General features: G+C 41.3%; 2 protein-coding genes across 6 annotated transcripts in view; one reads left to right on the forward strand and one right to left on the reverse strand.

Moving 5' to 3' along the window:
- ddx4 (DEAD (Asp-Glu-Ala-Asp) box polypeptide 4) overlaps positions 1-12216 on the reverse strand; it is a 91374-nt gene that overhangs the window by 77046 nt on the left and 2112 nt on the right. The gene's annotated exons all lie outside the window — the stretch shown is intronic.
- slc38a9 (solute carrier family 38 member 9) overlaps positions 1-12216 on the forward strand; it is an 82867-nt gene that overhangs the window by 6294 nt on the left and 64357 nt on the right. The gene's annotated exons all lie outside the window — the stretch shown is intronic.

A 12216-nucleotide genomic window follows, 5' to 3' on the forward strand; every position in this document is an offset into this window, starting at 1 on the left:
TGCAACAAGATCTGGACAATATCCAGGCTTGGGTTGATAACTGGCAAGTGACATTCACGCCACATAAATGCCAGACTATGGCCATCACCAATAAGAGACAATCTAACCATCGCCCCTTGACATTCAACGGTGTTACCATCACTGAATTCCCCAGTATCAACATCTTGGGGTTATCATTGACCAGAAACTTACCACATAAATACAGTAGCTACAAGAGCAGGTCAGAAAATAGGAATACTGAGGTGAGTAACTCACCTCCTGACTCCCAAAGCCTTTACACCATCTACAAGGCAGAAGCCAGGAGTGTGATGGAACATCGCACACACCCACTTGTCTGGATGAGTACAGCCCCAGCAACACTCAAGAAGCTTGACACCCGCCAGGACAAAGCAGCCTGCTTAATTGGCACTACACCGACAAGCATCCACTCCTTCAACCACCAATGCTCATAGCAGCAGTACTCTCTATAAGATGCACTGCAGAAATTCATCAAAGATCCTTAGACAGCACTTTCTAGACCCACGACTACTTGCACCTGGAAGGACAAGGGCAGCAGATATAAAGGAACATCACCACCTTCAAGTTCCTCCTCCAAGCTACTCACCATCCTGACTTAAAAATATATTGCCTTTTATTCACTGTTGCTGGGTCAAAAACTTGGAATTCCCACCCTGATGTTGGATTGGGAGACAAAGTCAGAAGTCATACGACATCTGGTTATAGTCCAACAGGTTTACTTGAGCACAGCGGCTCAGTGGTCAGCACCGCTGCCTCACAGCGCCAGGAACCTGTGTTCAATTCCAGACTCGGGTGATTGTCTGTGTGGAGTTTACACATTCTACCTGTGTCTGCATGGATTCCCTCCCAGAGTCCAAAGATGTGCAGGTCAGGTGGGTTGGCCATGCTAAATTGCCCAGTGTCCAGGGACGTACATGCTAGGTGGTTAGCCACAGGAAATGCGGGGATATGGGGAGAGGGTAGGGGAGTGAGTCTGGGCGGGATGCTGTTCAGATGGTCAGTGTGAATGTGATGGGCCAAATGGCCCACTTCCACACTATAGGGATTCTTCACCTGACGAAGGGGGCAGCACTCGAGAAGCTTGTGATTTGAAATAAATCTGTTGGACCGTAACCAGGTGTCATGTGACTTCTGACTTTATCCCTCTCTAATGGCATTGTGGGTCAACCCTCAGAAGGTGGACTGCAGCGATTCAAGGAGGCAGCTCACCACCACCTTCTCAAGGGAATTAGGAACAGGCAATAAATGCTGGTCAGCTAGCGATGCCCACATCCCATAAATGAATGAATAAGAACTAACAAAAGGCTTTCATTTACCTACCTCTGGATTTAAAGGTTTTCTTACTGTACTGATTGTTCACTTTGTCATAACTGCACTGTCCTCTCACCTTGTTCAAGCTGTTAAGTTCCAAGAAACCCAGGAGAAATGCATTCAGATTTAAAAATAGATTCCAGGGCTAAAATCCCAATCAATTTCCTTCTAATATATAAATGTTTGATTCTACCCGCTTCCACCTGCAAACAAATTATGTGGGACAAAGAAATAAGTGCAGTGCTTGCAACATGACACCATTTTGAAGGATAACAGAAGAGTCAGATCAATATATACCAGATTATTGTGTTTTTGGCCCACTCTTTCGACACATCGGCAGTTTTTGGTTATGTAAGTTGCTACTTACACACAAATCCTTGGCCAATGCAGGTTAAAATTGAACCGCTGTTTCTCAAAGAGAGGAATGTAAATTTTTTAATGGAGTTTGGAAAAAATGCTGTAACAGAAATAGTTAATAATGTGAATTCAGTGTTTGAATAGACATAACGAGTAAATATAAAAGTCAAGAGTGACTTTTCTTTCTGTTGTGTAACATAGAGAGCTGTAAAGGTCCAAAGTGTTTTCAGTTATATTAAATTCAAAAAGATGTGCATTTATATGCACATCAGAAGGGTCACCCGACCCGAAATGTTAACTCTGATTCTTTTCTTCGCAGATGCTGCCAGGCCTACAGAGCTTTTCCAGCAACTTTTGGTTTTGTGCATTTATATGGTGCAGTTCACAGCCTCAGGATGCTTCATTGTAGCTAATGAAATACGTTTGCAACAGTAACAAAATACTGCTGAAAGTCTAAAGCATGAAATAAAAATCTAAGGAATATTCAACATATAAGGCAGCAAGCATGGAGGGATATTCAATAATATAAGGCAGCCTCCTGGCTGCTACAACAGAGAGATTGCTAACTTGGCCAGTCAGCAAAGGATGCTGGGTGCATTGGCCAAGTAAAACTCAGAAGTCTCAAAACCCAGAAACCAGAAACAAACACAGCAATTAGGTGCATCAGGTAAAGGACAGATCCTGTCCACAATCATCCTGGATAGCCACATCTCACCAATTAAACAAAGAAGGGATGCATATTAGCAACCAAGAACCAGACCCTCAAGCCTAAAACAATGGAACAAACATTAACAGGACATTTAGCAATTAACAAAGCCATCTAAGCCATCAGTAGCTATTAAGCGGGATATCTTAAATAAAAACCGAAAGAACTGCAGATGCTGTAAATCAGAAATAAAAAGAAATTTCTCGAAAAGCACAGCAGATCTGGCAGCATCTGTGGAGAGAATTCAAAGTTTCAGGTCAAGTAACCCCTCCTACTGTGAGCATAAAAACCAAAAAGAGCTGCGGATGCTGTAAATCAGGAACAAAAATAAAGTTGCTGAAAAAGGTCAACAGGTCTGGCAGCATCTGTGAAGGAAAAAACAGAGTTAATGTTTCGGGTCCAGAGACCCTACTCAAATGTCACCTGAGGAAGGATCACCAGACCTGAAATGTTAACTCTGTCTTTTCCTTCACAGATGCTGCCAGACTTGCTGAGCTTTTTCAGCAACTTTGTTTTTGTTCCTGACTACTATGTGCAGTTCTGTTTGCTACACTGTTAAGAAGAATGTGTTTGCAGTGGAAATGGTGCAGAGGAGATTCACCAAGATGTTGCAATGAGATGAGAAGTCCCAAGTTATGAGGAGAGACTGAATTGGCTGGCCTTGTTTTCCTTAGAACAGGGAGTCTAAGGGAGGATCTGATTGAAGTACACACAATTAATTTTAATTAGCTTACATTCCAAGCTCTAAATAATCAAATCTGTTCCATTTCTAGCAGGTAATTTGTGTCTTCAGTGATGAAAACAGACAAAGTATTTGGGCAGTGCTTTGATGAAGCCAGCTCCGAGGCATAGACAGAGCAGATTGTGAGAATCTCTTCCTCATGGCAAATGTGTCTAAGACCAGAGGGCATAACTTTAAAGTGAGGTGGTTTAGAGGAGATCCAAGAAAAAAAAATACCTAAAGGGTGGTAGATATATGGAATACGTACCACCTGGGAATCTGGTGGAGACCAAGTACTCTTGCAAAATTTAAGAAGCATCTGGATGAATACTAAAAGTGCCATGGCATTGTAGGCTATGAACTAAGCACAGGGCAAAGGGGATTAGTATAGATCAGTGGTAAGATAATAAAATGTGAGGCTGGATGAACACAGCAGGCCAAGCAGCATCTCAGGAGCACAAAAGCTGACGTTTCGGGCCTAGACCCTTCATCAGAGAGTGGGGGTCTAGGCCCGAAACGTCAGCTTTTGTGCTCCTGAGATGCTGCTTGGCCTGCTGTGTTCATCCAGCCTCACATTTTATTATCTTGGAATCTCCAGCATCTGCAGTTCCCATTATCTCTAGTATAGATCAGTGTTTGTTGGATGGAATAGACATGCTAAAGGGCCCGTTTACATGCTGAATGACAGTAAGGAATGAATCAGAAATTGAAGTTGAGGCAGAAGATCAGCTGTGATCATAGAATGGCAGAGCAGGCTCAAAGGATGCATGGTTACTCCCCTCGATCTATTTTTTATGTTCTTAACTTCCCAAAATAAAAGAGCAAGGATATGAAAACCTCATTACCATTATCTGGGTGAACTAGCTAGCATCTGTAGCACCTTAAATACCTAGTAAGACTGTAAGGCAGTTTTACACAGCTCAAGATCAAAGTGATTTTCCCAGGATAATTCTTCAGCAATTTATTTTCTGATTCACAAGTACAATTAGGCCAGGACCACCAGCATTAATTATATAGCAACATAAGTAAACAACGCTAATGTCTAACTAGAATGTATATATCAAATGCCAGAAGAGATCAATACAGCTTGTAGGAGGCAAGAATTGCCCAGGATTTTTAAAAAAATGATTATAAAGTATGATGAGAAAGAGCAGTGAGATACTTCTACATTCTAACAAAACTACAGTTGCTGTGTTTCAACCTGCTTATGTATACATTTTTCTGTCAAGCAGTTGACAGAACAGTTTCTGTTCTTGCCAAATGTGTAAATTACTTATAATCCCAGAGAAAGCTGGTATTTTTCCCATCTTATTTGAAATTGCTTTGAATGTACACCATGATGATGTAGTAGAACATAGCTAACAAGGTATGGAGCTGGATGAAGACAGCAGGCCAGGCAGCATCTGAGGAGCAGGAAAGCTGACGTTTCGGGTCTGGACCCGTCTTCAGAAAATTCTGAAGACGGGTCCAGACCCAAAATGTCAGCTTTCCTGCTCCTCTGATGCTGCTTGGCCTGCTGTGTTCATCCAGCTCTGCACATTGTTATATCAGTAGATTGGCTATGGTAGTATTGAACGGCAGAGGGGTCTGAGGGGTCAGCAGGCCTACACTTGATCCTAATTTATCTGTTCAAAACTTTCAATGTGGATAATCTACACACCGTTTGCCCAAAATCACTTAAAATATAGTTCTACACTAAGTGGCCTAAAGATGTCTGTTTTCTCTTCCCCCTCCCCACACCCCCCCCCCCCCTCCCGCCCACCAAGGAATAACAAATTGAAAGTACAATTCAACTTTTCACTCTCTGCAGCTCACACAAAAATCAGCCAAAACTTAAAAAGTAAGGTTTTGCCATCTTGGTCAGGAATGGTACATAATGGGACATAATGGGAAGGTAAAAACAGCTCTACACCGTGTTATCTCAGACTCCAGCATCGGCAGTTCCTACTATCCCTCACAATGATGTAGTATATTGTGATAGCATCTAGGGTTCTGTAGGGGTAATTCCCAAAGGCTGAAATGCTTCCATGCCTTCACTTACTTGATTGTGAGTCGTCATGCAAGCTTCCCCTATGATAACACATACATCTGGCTGTATGATTCCGTAACTGGGGAATAGTGGAACATTTAACCTGAGCCATGTTAGAAGTGGCTTCGTTAAGACAGTACAACGTAACAGAATTTAGCAAAGGATTTTCCTAATTTTCAATAACACAATATGTTCAGTTAAAATTGTGCAAAATTTGCTATTAGTTCTCTGTTGGACTTTAGAATTATGTACACGTCATATTTGCTGGTCTATGGTTCAGGTTTGTCTGTTTTTATTTGCTGAATTGTCTTTTCTAATGAGTTTATGAATTCTTCTGGATTTTCTTTGCTGTTGATTGCTTTGAGGTTATATTTGCTCATACAAATGCTGACTTTTTATGTCTGTACGTGCGAAAAGAGCATTAATGGAAAATCTATTTAATGACACAGCTGAAAATCTTTAACGAGTTCTGAGCGTCACTTGACATGGAACTGATTTCTCTCCACAGATGCTACCAGATCTGCTGAGCTTTCACAGCAATTTGTGTTTGTTTCTGATTTACAGTTCTTTCAGTTTCTATTAAGAATCTTCTAAGTTGTTTTAAATTGGAAGTTTGTTCAGGTTTAATTTATAATGCAGTATTTTGTAACAGCAAGTTGAGGAGGTCATGGCCTACTGGTATTATCACTGTACTGTTAGACCACAGACCCAGGTAATGTTCTGAGGAAAAACCGAAAGAACTGCAGATGTTGTAAATCAGGAGCAAAAACAAAGTTGCTGGAAAAGCTCAGCAAGTCTGGCAGCATCTGTGAAGGTAAAAAACGGAGTTAACGTTTCGGGATCTCAGAACTGAGGCTTTCTGAGGTAGGGTCATCCAACCCGAAACGTTAACTCTGTATTTTCACAAGATGAGGGCTGGTTATGCCCCCATTGATGTTCTGAGGACCCAGGTTTGAATACTTCCATGGCAGATGGTGGAATTTGAATTCAATAAATCTGAAATTAAGGGTCTAACGATAACCATAAGTCCATTGTTGATTGTCAGAAAAAGCCACCTGGTTCATGGACGGCAAAGCAGCAGATTATCAGGTGACGAGGAAGCTTCAACTCCATTGAAAACTAGGAAAATTGTTAAAGGGAAGGAACACTCAAGAGCTGTTAGTAATGGAGGTGATAGGACTCAAAAACAAGGTGCATAAACTGGCATAAGGGCACGTTATCTGAACGCTTGGAGCATTCAAAACAAGGTGGATGAGTTGACAGTGCAAATCAAGGCAAATGGGTATGATTTAGTGGCCATTACAGAGACATGGTTGCAAGTTGGGCATGACTGGGAGTTAAATATCCAGGAGTATCAAACTGTTCAGAAGGACAGACAGGAACGTAAGGGAGGTGGTTTCGCTCTGATTTTTAAGGATGATATCAGGGCAGTAGTCAGACGATATAGGTTCTACTGAACAAAAGGTTGAATCCATTTGGGTGGAAATTAAGAACAGCAGGGAGAAATCACTGATAGGTGTGGTCTATAGGCCACCAAATAATGACATTGTGGTGAGGCAGGCAATAAACATAGAAATAGCCAATGCATGTAAAAATGGTACAGCAATTGTTATGGGGGATTTTAATCTACATATCGATTGGCCAAACCAGGTCAGTCATGGCAGCTGTGAGGAGTTCATAGAATGCATCCATGGTAATTTCCTTGAACGATATGTAATGGTACCTACGAGGGAGCAGGCTATACTAGATCCAGTTCTGTGTAATGAGACAGGAATAATCAATGATCTCACAGTTAGGGATCCTCTTGGAAGCAGCGATCACAGTATGGTCGAATTTAAAATAGAGATGGAGTGTGAGAAGGTTAAATCCAGTACTAATGTCCTGTGCTTAAACAAAGGAGTCTATGATGGGATGAGGGAAGAATTAGCTAAGGTAGAATGGGAGCAAAAACTTTATGATGGGTCAACTGAGGAACAGTGGACGACTTTCAAAACGATTTTTCACAGTGCTCAGCAGAAATATATTCCAGTGATAAGGAAGAACTGTAGGAAAAGCAATAGTCAGCCATGGATGTCTAAGGAAATAAAGGAAAGTATCAGATTTTTAAAAAATACATACAAAAAGCAAAGAGGAGTGAGAAACTAGTAGACTGGGAAATCTTTAAAGGGCATCAGAAAGCCACAAAAAAGTTATAAAGAAAAGTAAGATAGATTATGAGAGTAAACTAGCTCAGAATATAAAAACAGGCAGTAAAAGTTTCCATAAATATGTAAATCGTAGAAGAGTGGCGAAGGTAAACATTGGTCCTTTAGAGGATGAGAAGGCCAATTTAATAACTGGGACGAGGAAATAGCTGAGGCATTAAACAGTTACTTTGTGTCTGTCTTCACAGTGGAAGACACAAATAACGTGCTGAAAACTGAAGGCAAGAAGGTTTTAGCAGGCAAGGACCTAGAAACTATCATTATCACTAAGAAGGCAGTGCTGGGCTACCTAAAGGAGCAAGTCTCCTGGCCCTGATGAAATGCATCCCAGGGTAATAAAAGAGGTTATGGGGGAAATAGCAAATGCTCAAGTAATTATTTACCAAAATTCACTGGACTCGGGGTGATTCCCACAGATTGGAAAACAGCCAATGTGACGCCACTGTTTAAAAAAGGAAGTAGACAAAAAGCAGGTAACTTTAGGTCGGTTAGCTTAACTTCGGTCACGGGGAAAATGCTTGAATCTATCATTAAGGAAGAAATAGCAAGACATCTGGATAAAAATTGTCCCATTGAGAACGCTCGGCATGGGTTCATGAAGGGCAGGTCAAGTTTAACCGATTTGGTGGAATTCTTTGAAGACATTACTTGCATGGTGGGCAGTGGGGAACCTGTGGATGTGGTGTATCTGGATTTTCAGAAGGCATTTGACAACATGCCACACCAAATGCTGCTACATAAGATAAAGTTGCATGGTATTACAGGTAATATATTGGCATGGATAGAGGATTGGTTGACTAGTAGAAAACAAAGAGTAGGGGTAAATAGGTGTTTTTACGGTTGGTGGTCTGTGGCTAGTGGTGTGCCTCAGGGATCAGTGTTAGGACTGCAACTGTTTACAATTTATATCGATGATTGAGAGTTGGGGAGTAAGTGTGGTGTGTCAAAATTTGCAGATGACACTAAGATGAGTGGTAGGGCAAAGTGTGCAGAAGACACTGAAAAGTCTGCAGAGGAATACAGATAGTCTAAGTAAGTGGGCAAAGGTCTGGCAGATGGAGTACAATGTTTATAAGTGTGAGGTCATCCATTTTGGTAGGAATAACAACCAAACGTACTATGTTTTAAATGGTAAAAAATTGAAGCATACTGCCAAGTAGAGAGACTTGGGTATCCTTGTGCATGAATCGCTAGAAGTAGGATTGCAGGTACAGCAGGTAATTAAAAAAACAAATGGAATTTTGTCTGTTGTTGCTCGAGGGATGGTAGTTAAAAACAGGGAGGCTATGCTGCAGCTGTATAGAGTCCTGGTGAGGCCACACCTGGAGCACTGTGTGCAGTTTTGGTCTCCTTACTTGAGAAGGGATATATAAGCACTGGAGGGGGTGCAGAGGAGATTCTCTCGGTTGACTCCAAGTTGAGAGGGTTGGATTATGATGAGTAGGCTGGGATTATACTCCATTGGAATTCAGAAGAATGAGGGGAGATCTTATAGAAACATATAAGATTATGAAGGGACTAGATAAGGTGGAGGCAGGGAGGTTGTTTCCATTAGCAGGTGAAACTAGGACTAGGGGACACAGCCTCAAAATAAAGGGAAGCAGATATAAGACTGAGGTCAGGAGGAACTTTGTCACCCAAAGGGTTGTGAATCTGTGGAATTCACTGCCCAGTGAATTGGTTGAAGTTACATCACTGAATGATTTTAAAGCGAGGCTAGATAAAAATTTTTGAACAGTAAAGGAATTAAGGGTTATGGTGAGCGGGTAGGTAAATGGAGCTGAGTCTCAAAAAGATCAGCCATGATCTTATTAAATGGCATGGCAAGATCGAGGGGCCAGATGGCCTATTCCTGCTCCTAGTACTTATATTATTATGTTCACTAATATTCTTTGGGGAAGGAAACTGCCATCCATACATGATCTGGCCTACATGTGGCTCCAAACCTACAGCAATGTGTTTGACTCAACTTAGGGAAGGGCAATCAATGGGGGGGGGGGCCTCATCTTGTGAATGAATAAAAGAAATTAAATGCAATCATCATGGTTTTAGCATCTCCAATGGCAGCAATGGTGCCAGCTGACTACAAATTATAGAACATAGAACAGTACAGCACAGCACAGGCCCTTCGACCCATGATGCTGTGCCGATCTACTATCCTACTAAGATCAAACCACCATGCATACCCTCCATTTTACTCTCCTCCACATGCCTATCCAAGAGTCGCTTAAATGTCCCTAACGTATCTGACTGCACTGCCGGCAGTGCATTCCACAAGCCCACCAATCTGTGTAAAGATCTTACCTCTGACATCCCCCTTATATCTTCCTCCTATCACCTTAAAAGTATACCCCCTCATAACAGTCATTTCTGCCTTGGGAAAAAGTCTCTGACTATCCACTCTATCCATGCCTCTCATCATCTTATACATCTCTATCAAGTCACTTCTCATCCTTCTTCGTTCAAGTGAAAAAAGCCCTAGCTCCCTCAACCTTTCCTCCTAAGACCTGCCCTCTAGTCCAGGCAGCATCCTGGTAAATCTTCTCTGTACCCACTCTAAAGCTTCCACATCCTTCCTATAATGAGGTGACCAGAACTGAACATGATATTCCAAGTGTGGGCTAACCAGAGTTTTAGAGAGCTGCAGAATAACCTCGCAGCTCTTAAACTCGATTCCTCTGCCAATGAAAGCCAACATACCATATGCCTTCTTTACAACACTATCAACTTGGGTAGCAACTTTGAAAGATCTATGGACATGGACCCCAAGATCCCTCTGTTCCTCCACACTGCCGAGAATCCTGCCATTAACTCTATATTCTGCATTCAAATTCGACTTTCCAAAATGAATCACTTCACACTTTTCTGGGTTGAATTCCGTCTGCCACTTCTTTGCCCAGCTCTACATCCTGTCAATGTCCTGTTGCAACCTATAACAGCCCTCCATGCTGTCCACAACTCCACCAACCTTTGTGTCATTGGCAAACTTACTAACCCACCCTTCCACTTCCTCAGCCAAGTCATTTATAAAGATCACAAAGAGCAGAGGTCCCAGTACAGATCCCTGAGGAATACCACTGGTCACCGAACTCCAGGCTGCTAGCATTGGTAACTAATCATCAGATATCCCTTTGATCTGATACAAGATGGCTGAAAATCAATGAGGTGTTGCTACAAACAACTATCAAAGTTCATAGAGTCAATTTGGTTACCACCATTCATTTGTACCTCCCCCTTGATTGGTTTACGCAAAATACTTTGACCATATCATAGAGATTGCAATAGCATCTAAGCTGCTTAAACATAGAACATTACAGCACAGTACAGGCCCTTCGGCCCTCGATGTTGTGCCGACCTGTCATACCATGCTTAAGTAGCATCAATTAGTAGGCTACTTGATCAAAATATCACAGACAAACCTCTATTTAAAACTTAGAATCCTTACAGTTTGGAAACAGGTCATTCAGCCCAAAAGGTCCACATCACCCCTCTGAACAGCATTCCACCCAGACTCATTCCCCTAATTTCCTATGTCTAACCCACCTAACCTAAACTTAAACCATTTCCTGCAATAATTTAATTTGTAATTTATTTTCTTAAAAAAAAATCACTTTTCCCAACATTGCTGTTTTAAAATCACCAATGGTTTCTTTCTACTCTGGTAATTTCTGGAGACCCTCAAGGTTTCAATCACAGGCCTTCATTTTCCTTGTTCATATGCTTCCCCATACAAACTGTATTCACCAATATGAGTCAGGTTCAGCTGCACGCTGATGCAGAAAAACAGTCAATATGAAATCAGAGAAGGAAGACTCTACCCACAGTACTTGAGGAAGTGAGAGAAGACAGAAGGTGTTGTATCTTAACTTCTAGAAGGCCTTAAACAATTTTTACATTAAAGATTTTATCTAAGATGAAATTTGTGGGCATTTAGGGGACAGATTAAAAACATATGTACTTGTTGTAGGAGTTGCATGGGGGAAGGAGATGGTGGCGATGAGATGGATGCAAATGGTGTCAAGACTTATCCTTGTCCCAGGGGCTTGTTGCAACTACTTGTTTTGGAATACACGTCAATAAATGGGGCTTGGCAATCCAAACTAGTCAAATTAAGTGTATCAGAGTATGCAGTTAACTAATTGGCTTAGAACTGCAGACACATCATGTACAGACAGACAGGGTGAGGCGGAAGGGTCACCAGACCTTAAATGTTAACTCTGAATTTTTTTCTTCACAAATGCTGCCAGACCTGCTGAGCTTTCCCAGCAACTTCTGTTTTTATTCCTGATTTACAGCATCTGCAGTTCTTTTGGTTTTTAAAAGAGGTTTTGTTTCTTTTCCAAAGGGCATTCATGAGCTCGTTGCGGGTTTTACAGTGATCAACAATTTCACGGTCACTTTCACAGTTTTATATTCCAAAATGATTTGATTCTAATTTTCAAATTTACATAAGTTAGTTGTGCAATAACTGCTGTAATATTACACTTCATTTTAGAAAAAAGGCCTGCATTTGTATAGCACCTCATAACCTCTAAGTCCCAAATTACTTTACACTTAATAAAGTACCTTTAATGTTTAGTGTAGACTCTGCTATAATGTAAAGTAATATATTATCTCTTAACTGAAGCATCTTTAGAAGCTTTATTGTCTGTCTTCCTAAATCTCTTCACCTTCCTTAACTTTTTAATATCCTTAATTTATACTGTAAAACTGACCCTTTGGCCAATCTTTTCATCATCTGTCCTTATGTCTCTTGATGTAGTTCAGCATAAACGTTTGGCTGGTAGTAATCCTGTGAAGCATCCTGGGATGTTTTATACCAATGGAGAAAATTTTGGTCATTGACAGCATGAATGCAGGTTATTCTTGT

Source organism: Stegostoma tigrinum, chromosome 1, assembly GCF_030684315.1.
Source record: "Stegostoma tigrinum isolate sSteTig4 chromosome 1, sSteTig4.hap1, whole genome shotgun sequence".
Lineage (NCBI taxonomy): Eukaryota > Metazoa > Chordata > Chondrichthyes > Orectolobiformes > Stegostomatidae > Stegostoma > Stegostoma tigrinum.